The following is a 14255-nucleotide window of genomic DNA, read 5'->3' on the forward strand; positions in this document are numbered from 1 at the left end:
ATCTGGAGACATGGGATGGTTTCGAATTTGCTCTGACAGAAAAAAAATCGCAACACCAAGAAGGAGCGGTGCGACATAAACCAAAGTTAATAGGCGTGTTCCTACACCTGAAAGTCGATTATCCAGATCTCGCACCAGTCTCATAAGAGTGGCGCCAGTAGCACCACTATGAGGATGTAAATGAGTTTTGATTTATGTACTCGCTGTAAGGGTCGTGAACGTTAGTTACCTTTGAGACTGAACTTGGTGAGTCGATGTTAAGCCGTCGGCACACGGACCGTGCTGTCGAACGTCAACGTTGAGCGTGCCAAGTTCAACGTGCTGCTGAACGCTCAGGAACGATGCGACTTGTGCATACGGTACGTGGGCCTCAACGTGGTATACGCGATCACAACGCACTCCAGCGTCAGTTGCGGGATGTTTCGAGCTTGTAAATCACACTGTTTACTAAACGGGTGCGCTTAAAATTCCCACATTAACCCTATCAAAACGCACATTTCCTTCACCGCTCATAGGCTAGTCACTTTGTTCTATATGTAATATACACAAATAAAAACTTCACTATCCATGTACATGTTTGAAGGCGAAAAGGAAAGTACCATGTCCAACAAGTAAGGCTTATAAAAGTTCTACTACAAACGGTGCGATACAAATTTGCAATAGTTCTCTACATAAGATAAGCATTATTTCAGCATACCCACATTTTAGCAAAACCCTAAGGTAATTCTTACTTGATCACTGTTTCTACCCTTCAGCAGAATTTTTGCAACATGTGGATTACGAAACGTAAAAGAAAAAGCAGCAAACTATACTTATACAAGTAGCGCAAGCTGTCCTGTAGATTAAGCCAATCGAACAAACTCTGTCCTCAAAAAAAGGTGAAATTATACTTACATAACATCAAATACTGTAGTATTTACTTATATTAAACTAATAATAATGCGTCAGGACCTATTACGCGAATATTAAGGGAAAAAATTGATAAGTCTGTAACGCTACTCACTACTTTAAACTGACAATAACGCTCGAATGGCAAATCCTAATGTATCCCACTTGTTAAAAGCTTTAATCGTACCTATGTTACTAATTGAAATTTAATTATAACAAATTGTAAATGGGTTTTTCGTGGATCCTCAGTGTGTTGTTGCCTTCAAATGGCATACTCTCATAACACCCAAGTTACGATAATACTATTGCCACGAATAAGATGTCTCTCATTATCTTTTTGCAACGAATCATACAGTTAACAATGGGTTTTAGAGTGATTCTTAATTTGCTGGTGCGCAGAAATGGCATACATACGTACAGTCTTGAAATGAATGCCAATATGGCGCCTCACAACTGTGTGTTGAAAAGAGATGGCGTGCATGTGACGTAGGTGGCGTTGTGCCATCTCATTGGTCAACGCTCAGAATATCTGACATGCTACATATTGCTCTGCACGTTCGGAAAGACTCCCGAACGTGCTATTCCGTGCTATGACGTCAGAAACTCGGCACGCTCAACGCTCAACGTTCTGATGCACGGTCCGTGTGCCGACAGCTTTAGGCAAGAATGCCTTTAAGGCAACAGACACGCCTACGTTCGTAAGAAGAACAGGCTTGAAGGAAGACCATCGTGTTTGGTGTATGGCTCGGGCGCATCGTATTGCACCTGCAGCAACAATTTGAGCTGCTGCTGGCACCACAGTGGCACAATGAACTGTTACAACTCTGTTACTTCAAGGACACCTCCGAGCCAGACGCCCTGTAGCGCGTATTCAACCGACCCTAAACCACTGTCATTTGCGAATTCATTTGTATCAAGTGAGATCTCATTGGAGAGAAGGTTGAATATCTGTTGTGTTTTCTAATTAAATCTGGATCTACCTCATGTCACTGGTGGCCGTGTGTTGTTTAGGAGGCCAGTTGAGGGGCTGCAACCAACATCTCTGTGTGCTAGACACTCTGGACCTAAATCTGGTATTATGGTCTGGGGTGCGATTTCGTGTAACAGCAGGAGCCCTCTTGCGATTGTTCTACAAACCCTGACTGCAGATTTTTACGTCAGTCTTGTGATCCGACCTGTTGTGCTGCCATTCATGAACTGCATTCCATGGTATGTTCTCTAACAGGATAACGCTCGGCCGCATACCGCTGTTGTGACCCGACAGAGTGTCAACATGTTGCACTGGCCTGTTCGGTCTCCAGATGTGTCTCCAGTTGAGTATGTATGGGGACATCATTGGACGACCACTCCAGTGTCATCCAGATTCAGCAATGATCTTCCTTGTATTGAACGACCAAGTACTACAGGCATGGAACTCCATCCAACACACTAATATCCGACACCTGTGGAACACAATGCATGCACATTTCCATGGCTGCATTCAACGTCCTGGTGGATACACCGGTTATTAATGTAATAGGATTTCACATCTGCCATGGATTATGTCACGCTTATATTAACCTGTCATCTTGCAATATTATTCACTTAAATATGTTGTGTAAACAAACGCATCCAGAAATTTCATTAATGTACATTAACTATTTCTTTGTGTTGCGATTTCTGTCCGTTGGTGTCCACATAATCAAAAGAAACTATATGGTTCCCGAGACCTTCTTAAGCCACAAACACCTGTGATGGATATATGCAGACTGAAACGATGATTGAAAGTTGGTACCAAGGCCAGCATTCGAACCCAGGTCTCCTGCTCACTAGGAAGATGCGCCTACCACTACCAGACTGCTGGTGATTATGAACAAAAAGCTTCTAATAAATATGTGCCCTTTTCTTAACCGTTTCCGGGTAAACCAATGAAAACAGCTAGAAACGGGAAAGGTTCTCGTGACGGTAAATTAAGATACTGTTATGTTACGGTTTGGTTACTTGTGTACGTTTCCTCACAGAAGATGTTGAAACAGTTCACCGTCAACTTCAATGCACTTTTGCTACTATTGTAGACAGATGTTGTGTCGCCGGTGGGAGATCAGCTTTGCATTCCTTTACCTGGGCACAAGCATGTAAAATACGAGAGAGAAGTTACTCTCGTGTGTCTCTCTTCATACACCCCCACCAACAGTAATCCAATGGGGTAAGATCGGGTGGCCTCGGTGGCCAAGCAATGACTCCACGGTGACCGATCCAACGACCAGGATACATTGTGTAGTTCAGGCCATACGGAATGTGTAGGAGCTCCGTCATGCTGAAAGTACATACTAGATCGTGTTGCCAAAAGCATATCCTCCACGTATTTTGGTAACACATTTTGAAAAAACACATGGTACCGGGTGTCAGTAAGACGGTTATCTGATACAACTGGACCGATGAGTTGGTCATCAATAACACCGCACCACACGTTGACTGAGAAACGTCTTCGAAAATTCGTTTCAGTAGTAGCGTGCTCATTTTCATTTGCCTATACTTGAGAGTTGCGCGTGTTGTTGATTCCGTTGTGGATAAATGTTGACTTATCAGTGAACAGAATACGTGGAATTTATCGCTCATTGGCAATGATCCACTGACAGAATTCTTGCCGGGTGGCAGCATCTCCTTCATGCAGATGTTGTACACTCTGCGGATGAAAGGGATACAGACGGTGCTCGTGTACTGTGTGCATCGCTCGTGTTTGTGGAATTCCAAGTTGGCAGCAATTCTTGTAGAGCTAGTAGTAGGGTTGCTTTCCACTACTTGAAAAATGTTCTCAACTTCATGAAGAGTTTGTTGTACGGGACGTTCACAGACAACATTAACGCTGGGAAGCGTACCACGCTCAAGCAATTCTTGAAACCCACTGCTAAACACGATGCTATCTGGCACTCTGCGACTTGGAAATCGTTGTTGGTATTCTCGCACAGCAGCTCTGGATTTCCCATTGGACAAACCACAGACAAACACCATGTCAGCGTACTCTGCACGTATGATGATCCATGGCATTTCGACTACACAAAACTGTATTCATTGTTCACGTAACAACACCGTAGTACCGTGCACTACGACAAGCAAGGTCGGACTGAGACTTGAGGTAAACAGCTGCACCATGCGCAAGTGAACTGCTCAAACAGTTCAAATGGCTCTAAGCACTATGGGACTTAACATTTGAAGTCATCAGTCCCCTAGTCTTAGAACTACTTAAGCCTAACTAACCTAAGGACAACACACACAGCCATGCCCGAGGCAGGATTCAAACCTGCGACCGTAGAAGCAGCGCGGTTCCGGACTAAAGTGCCTAGAACCGCTCGGCCACAGCGGCCGGCAAGTGAACTGCGTGCTGACACGGTTAGTAAGGACGACACTACACGTTTCTCGTTCCTAGTTGTTTTCATTCGTTTACCCGGAAACGGTTAAGAGAAGGGCATATGTTTATTAGGAGTTTTTTGTTCAGAATCACTACTAGTATCACCCATCAAAGCAAGTACCATTCCTCCTGATTCACCCTGTATAAGTTTCTGTATTTGTAAGAGAACTCAATGAATTGGTGCCACCCTTCCTTCCTACTGCTCAGTTCCGCGACATCTATCTTTTACCATAACATGCAACGATTTTTAAAACATTCCTTTTATCTCCTTCTTTGAAGGTGTATGTATTATAATCTCAGTTTTGTACTATACCTCTGTTCGTTCTTCTGCAACTACCTATGCATTTCTTGCAACTTCCCATCTGATTCTGTTTCCTGGTAGGTTCTCAATGAATTATATACTGAAGCTTTCCTCGTTCTATTTTGCGCTGTTTAAAAAAAAATGGTTCAAATGGCTCCGAGCACTGTGGGACTTAACATCTTAGGTCATCAGTCCCCTAGAACTTAGAACTACTTAAACCTAACTAACCTAAGGACATCACACACATCCATGCCCGAGGCAGGATTTGAACCTGCGACCGTAGCAGTCCAGCAGTTCCGGACTGCAGCGCCTAGAACCGCACGGCCACCATGGCCGGCTTTGCGCTGTTTATGCATTTTTTTCTTGAATGCCACCGACAATTCTATCTTCCCTTGTATGTTATTAATCTCATCCTATTGTTTTTTGCTCCAATTGAAGGGGGTTTGCTCCTTTTTTACTTTATTCTACAGTCACTTCTTTCTATAAAAGTGTGTTTACAATACTGGCGCGAAAAAGTTGCGAGGGGCCATTTAGACGGAGCGATGCGAGTACGAAATTGGCCCGTAAAGGGTTAGCCCTCAATGTGAGCGGAACTACAATGTGGGCGTGTTCTGTCGTACCTCCTGCTGTTGCAGCCCAGCTCACCCTGATGAGCATGTTTTGTTCGGGAAAGGCCGTCGCCGCCTATGGTGCAAGGAACCGTTCCGTTGGCGATACCAAAATGGGAACCAGTTCATTAAAAAATGGCAAAGGATCACATTGAGGATACGATCAGGAACTTCAGCGGTATTAGGTGAATCATGGACCATGGAAAAAGAGCAAAAAACAGAAACGAAGCATTTGATATTTTGTGTCAACAGAGAGTTAGTGAATACTAAGTGAACTGATAACAGGGGAGAAAGAAGAGATGAGCCAATCGATTTAGTTTTGGCTCCTCTACTCGTGTGCTGTGTTATTATGGCTGAGAGATTTTAATGTGTACCATAACTGCAGACACGCAGAGGCAACCAAACAGAAAGTTAGCGAATATTAAGTGGACTGATACGATAACAGAGGAGAAAGGACAGAGGAGACAATCGATTTTGTTTTGGCCCCTCTACTCGTATGCTGTGGTATTATGGCAGAGAGATTTTAGTGAGTACCATAACTGCAGACATGTAGAGGCAACCAAACAAAAAATTAATTTCGTGATTTTATTTTTCGACGTGATCATCACAACTTTATTACTACTACTCCTAATTTTGGTTTTTATGAGGGGAAGTGTCGTTATAGTTATATTTATATTTTGTTACTGTACTAACTTCATATATTTTGATCAGATACCTTTTTATGTAATAATGAGTGGCACATCACCATGAAAAGGTAATATGACGTAATACACCAAAGGCAACCTGTCGGTAACGATAAAAATTTTAAAACAGCAGAGAAGTAAGTGCTATTTCCGAGAATAACTGTTCTTGCTGTGCAGCTGTTATCATACTTAGAGAGCCGTAACACAGGAACTGTCTTACACAGAGGCGAAAAAGTAGTGGGATACCGCCTAATATCATGTCGGATGTCCTTTCGACTGGTTTAGTGCAGCAACTCGACGTCACATGGACACAACAAGTCTTTAGAAATCCCCTGCAGAAACACTGAACCATATCGCCTTTATACCCGTCCATAATTGCGACAATATCACCGCGGAAGGATTTTGTGTACGAACTGTGATCTCGATTATGTCCCTTAAATGTTCGATGGACTTCACGTCGGGTGATCTGAGTGGAAATTATTCATTGAAGATGCCCAAAATGTTCTTCAAATCAATCACGAACAATTGTGCCCCGGTGACATGACGCGCCTCCCATCTATAAAAATTCCCTCGTTGTTGTGGAACATGAAGTTCAAGAGTGGTTGCAAATGGTATCCCAGTAGCCGAACATAACCATTTCCAATCTATGACTGGTTCAGTTCGACCAGAGGGCACAGTCCCTTCCATGTCAACACAGCCCACATCATTATGGAGCCACCGCCAGCTTGCCTTGTTGACAACCTGCATCCATCGCTTCATGCGGTGTGAGCCACACTCGAGCCGTACCATCAGCTCTTACCACCTAAAATCAGGACTCATGTGACCAGGCTACGGTTTTGCAGTCGTCTAGGATCCAACCGACATGGTCACAATTCCAGGTAAGACAATACTGTCGATGTCATGGTTTTAACAAAGGCACCCGCGTCAGTATTCTGCTGCCATGGACTGGAAGGAGTCTATTTGGGAACACTTGTATGTGCCACCCGAATATGGTAATAATATTAATGTAAGCTAAAACGAAATTATTATATTATAAACGATGTGTGTCTCTGATAGGCTTTCTAGTGCGCATCGCTGACTGTGCACGACCGCAAAGCCAGAGATACTGCTTCTGGTCTGAGACCGTAGTGTAGGAGTAAGAGAGTGCATGGTTCCCAGTAGTGTGTAGCTGTCTGTGAGCGAAGGAGGATAAAGTATGCAGTTTGTGTGCTCTGTAAAGCCATCGAGTTTTAGATTAACGTAGGAATTACAACATGCAAGCAGCAAGATAAAGATGATAAATATTAATGACTTTTGTTTTACCAGCACGCTGGTATAGATGAGTTGGTTGATAATTTGTAATTGTCGAGTAATCCCAGACTGTATGTAAACTGATGTGATGTAAAGGCTAGTTAGATATTTCCCTTTTGTAATGTTTCTAAGATTTGTTAACACAGCTATATGCAATTTGATGATTTGTATTAACGTTTTTTCAGTGAGGTTACGTAGTACTTGCTGTATATATCTCATTGTTTGACAATCAATTGGCAAAAAGAATGTAATTTTTCTGAGTAAAGTAATTTCAATTGTCAGATGTTTTGAAAACCCAAACTTAATTTGGATTATAATTTCACAAAAAAATAAATGTTAGTAATTCACCACAGTCAGTACCTCCTCCCTGTCCAGATCATGTTTTTCAGAGACGTTAGATTTTTCTTAAATGTTTTCATTTATCAGCCAAGAGTATTTCATGTGCATTTCAAACGATTACCACCAGCACTGCACACCACTGAGCTTGTAGATAGCATAATTTTTTATTTTTTTAATGAGAGACCAGAATATATCGAGTTCCACCGTTGTAGCTTTAGAGGTAAGACAGTTCAATTTACTTGTTATGTGCACAGGGGCCAAAGTTATCGTACACCGCTGTGGCCGAGCGGATTTAGGTGCTTCAGTCTGGAACCCCGCGACCGCTACTGTCGCAGGTTCGAATCCTGCCTCTGACATGGATGTGTGTGAAGTCCTTAGCTTAGTTAGGTTTAAGTCGTTCTAAGTTCTAAGGGACTGATTACCTCAGAAGTTAAGTCGCATACTGCTCAGAGCCATTTGAACCATTTTTGATTACCCAACAATTACTAATTATCAACCAACTCATCTATACTAACTCGCTGGCAAAACAAAAATCGTTAATATTTAACATCTTTATCTTGCTCCTTCGCTCACAGCTACACACTACTGGGCACCATGCACTCTCTTACTCCAACACTACAATCTCAGACTACAAGCAGTACCTCTGGCTTAGCGGTCGTGAACAGTCAGCGATGCGCACTATAAAGCCTATCAGAGACAGACATCGTTTATAATATAATAATTTCGTTTTATCATTTTTGAACCAAAGTTATCAGTTTAGAACAGGGCTCGAGGTTTGAGTGCCTAAGGGGTTGAATGTATTTTGTTACGACTGTATTTCTTTACTGGTATTGGGTGTTGCATTTCCCAATAACACAGAGTAAGCACACCACTTGCAGTTACAACACGCTACACGATAGCACCAGTTTGAATCCATTCCTCAGTCACGCTTTCACCCAATGTTTTGCAAAGAGTTATTTTTTAAAGAGCGTTACAGGCTGAATGCAGTCAAATTTCGCCACACTGTACTATCGTTTGCCGTGAGCCCCATAATTGATTTCTGCTGTTATTTCAGGCAGTGTTGCTTGTCTATTAGCACTGACAAATCCATGCAAGCTTCGCTGCTCTCGGTCGTTAACTTAAGGCCACTGTGTGGTCCGTAGTGAATGTCTCAAATTTGGTATTCTTGGCACACTCTTCACACTGTGGATGGCGGAATATTCCATTTCCTAACGATTGCGGAAATGGAATGTCCCATACGTCTAGCTCGAACTCCTGTTCTGCGTTCATAGTCCGTTAACTCCCGCCGTGCGGACATAATAACGTCGGAAACTTTTTCACTTGTATCACCTGAGTACAAATAACGGCTCCGCCCACGCATTGCCATATTATACTTTGCGTACGACATGCTACCGACATCTGAAAAAGTTTATGTCGGTATCTCATTACTTCTGCCACATTAGTGAAGAAGATAGTGAATGATGTCAAAACATGCACACAAAATTTTTCCACATCACAGCAGCAACCTCCGACCATTATATATTTTCTGCAACACTGGTAAGATTGCTAGAAACAGCGAACAATTCGTTTTATTTCGTTCATTCTCACACCTTTTTCTTTCCTCACTTGACATGACAGGGTTGGCAGAGTATGCTCAAAGTAATGACACCATGAGCGTCTGATATTCTTCGATATGTTATATAGACAGCCTTTCATTGATGCCCAGATGCCTGTATAAACGACTACAGACTGAGCATTCCAATCTATATTGTAATTACTAGATATTTAGTCGGATCGACAACCTTTAAATTTGTGTGATTCGTCGTGTAACTAAAATTTAACGAATTTGTTTTTGTACTTACGTGGATGAGCCCAGACTTTTCCTTATTGAGAAACAACTGCCATTTTAGCACCATACACATATTGTGTCTAAAGTCATTGTGCAATTGGTTTTGATTCTATGATTACTTTACTAAATGGTTAATGACAGCATCATCTGCAAAGAATCAAATAGGGCTGCTCATATTGTCTCCTAATCATCTATGTAGATTAATAACAGCAGAGGATCTGTAACACTTCCTTGTGGAACGCCAAGTAACACTTCTCTTTTATTGTTAACCGTCTCTTACGTTCCTCTATGACTCAAGTTCTCATTCACAATACGCTCGGCTTAGTGAAACGGAAGATTTGATTCACTTTACTGTTTTCTGCACCCCTTGGTGCTTCTCGAAGTCTCTTCGTACACTCAATTGTCATAGATGACTAGGTCAATGCACTGTACCTTATAACTCCCGTCACCAGTTGGTCCTCTCACCGTCTTGATTTGAGTCCAGAAATACAGGTTAAACTCAATGTCAGCACTTGATTGAATCCTACCATCGTCGGGTTATGAATGAATTCTATCTTGAAAATAATAATGCAACTATTTTAAGTAACTATTTGCTGTGTAAAAAGAGCAAAGTTGACATTCATGTTTTAGCTGGAGGGTCGCTGGAATTTTTTTTTACAAAGTTTTCCATATCACATCCATTCTCAAGAAGCCAGAATGCACGCATAACCTATTTATCATATTTTGCTTACACTGCTCAGTACCAATGCCTACTACCGAATTTGGATCGGTCAAGCAAAAGGGCAGAGATAAGTGGACCTGTGGGAAGTGCTTGTTGCGTCTGGACATTGTAACACCGTCTTGGAAATGGACTAATATATTCTGTCTCTCTACAGAAACAGGAACAAGGGAAAATGGTTTAATGGAACTTGAAAAGTTGCCACCTGCAACGCTAGGGGAAGTGCTCTTAGGGAAGTCGATTCAGCTAAACGCATGAATGAAAAGGAAATAGGTTTTGCGCCAGTTACAGAAACAAAAAAGAAAACATCTGGGACTAATTATGTAGACGACTAAATTGTCATCTACAGCGGAGTAAAACAAGAAAGAAGATCAAGTAAAGATTTTGCAGTCTGCATTCATAGAAAATGGAAGGATATATGTTAATGGATGCGTTGTACTAGAAGGAATTAAATGTCCAAGAGGAATCGTAAGGACAATAACAACTTATATACCAGAAGAAGGAAAAACTGATGAGTCCAAGACCTGTTAGAAACATTTACAAGTGATCTTGAATGAAATAGATACAATGAAAGTCAGATTTTATTTATGGGAGATCTCGCTGCTAGTACTGGAAATATACCAATTCCTCAAATAGTAACGACATTTGGATTAAATGAGTGTAGTGGAAACGGAAAAACAGTCGGAGATTTTGCTACCTTTTAATTCTTCTTCTTCTTCTCCTCAGAGATCACAAGCCCTGTAGACCACTCGCTGCATCAACTATCTGCTTACACCGTCTTCTATCTCTAGTAGTCTCTCTCCACCCTGCGGAAATTCCTAATGCTGCGATGTCCTTCTCTATGTCATCTTTTCACCTTGTACAAGGTCGGCCCAATGGTCTTGTTGCCTGGAGAGTTCCTTCAAATGCTTTTTTGGTGATTCTGCTATTTTGCATTCTAGCCACATGTCCAGCCCATTACAGTCTCCTACTTTTTAATTTCTGGATGATAGTGGGTTGCTTCATTAGCTGATAAATTTCATTGTTCTTTCGAATTCTCGATACGCCAATACTTTTTTTTCCGAAAACATTCTGTTTTTCTCTTTCATTCTTTGTAAGCGTCCAACTTTCTGAACCGTACAGTACTATGGGGCAAAAGATAGTGTTGTATATCTTCATATTTGTGGTGATTGACAAAGATTTACTCTTGAGTGGGTTGCTTAGTGAGTACAGACATCTTGACCCTGAGGTTATTATTTCGTTTATATCCATTGTTATGATATTTTTACTGTTGAAACTAGATCCTAGGTATTTAAACTGAAAAACTTTTCTCAATTTCCAATGTTGGTCAATTTCAAAATAAAAATTTGGGTTTATGACTAGTCCCATTTCCATATATTCTGTTTTCTCTTGGTTAATCGAAAGCCCCATTTTGCTGGCACTGTGCCTGAGAGATCTGTAAATGTCTTTCAGTTGTTCTTTGATTTCGGTCGGCAACTCTGTATCATCTGCATAAACCGGGAGTTTTACATCACTGTGTTCGAGTCGTAGACCATTGTATAGATGTAGGTTACTCTCCAAAACCACTTTCTCTAATGCAAGGTTGAACAGGACACATGAAAGAGCGTCTCCTTGTCGTAAGCCTGTTTTAATTGGAAAGGTGATATGGATCCTCTGAACTTCACTGCTGCCTGGGAGCCATCCATGCCCAGTTGTATCATCCTAATGATTTTACTGGGTATACTAAATTCTCGTAACGTGTTGTAGAGGCTACTTCTTTGGATGCTCTCATAGGCTCGCTGGAAGTCAATGAAGAGATGGTGGATGTTTTTGTTGAATTCCCAGTATTTCTCAAAGAGCTGTCGTATAGTAAACAAGTTATCGGTTGCTTATCAGTTGTGGAACGGTTTGTTCGAAATCCAGTCTGGTAATCTTGAATAATGTTTACTGCGTAAGGTTAAAGTTTTTCCAGAATGATAATTGACAGGATTTTGTATATTACTTTCAGCTAACAGATTCCTCTGTAATTTACATATTCCATTCTGTTTCCTTTCTTGTGTGTGGGACAAATTATTGCAGTTCTCCAATCTTCAGGCAGTGTTTCAATTTTCCATGTCATCGTGATAATGTTACAAATTTCTTTGCGTAGTTTGCTTCCGCATTCTTTTAACATCTCTGTTGGTATCTGGTCCTCGCCTGCTGCCTCGCTGTTTTTTGACTTTTGAATGGTTTGGATCATTTCCTGTTCTGTGATTCTACATTCGGCGTTATTAATGCTGTCACTCTCAGACATGGCGTAATTGAAGGTTTTGTGCGGATTTCTGAGAAATACTCTTTCCATCTTTCGGGGATATCTTCCAGCTGTGTTAGCTTATTTTGATTTTTATCTTTTATAAATAGGTTTTCACTTTGAAAACCTCTCTTTATTTTCTTTGTATGCTGAAACAAGTTCTTTGAGTTTCCGTTCCTGCTTTCCACTTCCATAGATTCTAGGACTCCAGTTAGATACTTCCTTTTCTCTGTTCGTAGAACTCTTGCTGTTTCTCTTCTAACCGCCTGCTTTCCACTTCCATAGATTCTAGGACTCCAGTTAGATACTTCCTTTTCTCTGTTCGTAGAACTCTTGCTGTTTCTCTTCTAACCGCCTCACTCTCCTTGATATGCAGCCACAGCATCCTGGCTTCTTTCCTCTTTTCCACTGCTTTCTGACACTTTTCGTTGAACCATTTCCGATTTTTCTTTTTCTTTTTCCTGCCCAGTGTTCCTTCTGTTGCATCTGTTACTACAGTCTTTATTCTATCCCAAGCCTTCTCGACAATATTTACCTCCTCTGCTTCGTGCAATGCTGAAAATTGGTTATTTAAATCAATCGCATAGTTTTTTTTAACAGACAGTCTAAATTAGGTTTCGGTGCGGCTTTTGGTTGTTGATTCCAAATCATCTTGATTTTTATCTTTCCTACCACTAGGAAATGATCTGAACCAATTTCAGCTCCTCTGTACTTTCTGACATCAGTTTTAAATGAAATGCCACGTTGATCTGTCATCACATGGTCAATCTGATTTACTGTTTTGCCATCTGGAGAGCACCATGCACCTTTGCGTTCTTCTTAGTGAGGGACCATCGTCGAGCAAATTCTCATATTCTTTGACAGTGCAAAATTGATCATTTTTAATCCAGTTTCGTTTGTGGTCGAGTGCTTGGTATGTTTTCCTATTGTGGGTATGAACATATCCTCTTAACCTATTTTTCCATTAAAGACCCCTAGGATATTTCTCATATTTCTTTTTCGAATACTTTCGATTACTCTCTCTAATTCTTCATAGTACTTATCTTTCTCGTCCTCAGTTGAATCTTCATTCTGTACATGGACATTTATGAATGTCATATAGTACCACTGGTGTTTGTTATGTGAGACATGCTTTTGTTAATGGGATAGAATTCCTAAACCCGATAACAATCCTGTTCTTAACAGCCAAACCAGTACCAAATTCACAATGTTTTTCATCTCCCCCATAAAAAATGACACAATTATTCTCTGTGTGTATCCCTTCTCCAATCCACCGAACTTCCTGTAGAGCTACAATGTCAGTCTTGTATGTTTTTAATTCAGATATCGAAGTCGCTGCCGCAGCTGGTTTATTAAGACTACGAACGTTCCATGTCCTAAATGTGAAGCAGTGTTTCTTGTTTCCATTTCGCGAACTCCTGTTCCATAGTCTATGTCTGTTTCCTCTGAATGCATTATGCGAGGCAAATCGTTGATGTGAACCAGTAGGTATAGGATCCCCTGGCCGCGTTACGAGCGCTGAACTGGTTAAGCTTGGTGAATGGGGCTGCCACCTCACAGCTTCCAAGCTCTCTGAGTAATGTTTTGGATTACCTTTAATCACTTAAAATTTATCCATAGTTTCTTCAGGAAGAAAGACACACAAAATTTTGCATTTACATCTACATGGCTACTCCACAAATCACAGTTAAGTGCCTGGCAGAGTGTTTATCGAACCACCCTTCACATTAATTCTCTATTATTTTACTGTCGAACAGCGCGTGGAAGAAAAGAACACCTCTTTCTCTCCGTGACATCTCTGATTTCCGTTATTTTATTATGATGATAGTTTCTCCCGGTGCAGGTTGCGCCAACAAAATATTTTCGCATTCGAGGAGAAAGTTGGTGATTGAAATTTCGTGATAAGAACTCACGACAACGAAAAAGTCTTTGTTTTAATAAGT

The sequence above is a fragment of the Schistocerca piceifrons genome, chromosome 7 (genome assembly GCF_021461385.2).
Source record: "Schistocerca piceifrons isolate TAMUIC-IGC-003096 chromosome 7, iqSchPice1.1, whole genome shotgun sequence".
NCBI classification, from domain to species: domain Eukaryota; kingdom Metazoa; phylum Arthropoda; class Insecta; order Orthoptera; family Acrididae; genus Schistocerca; species Schistocerca piceifrons.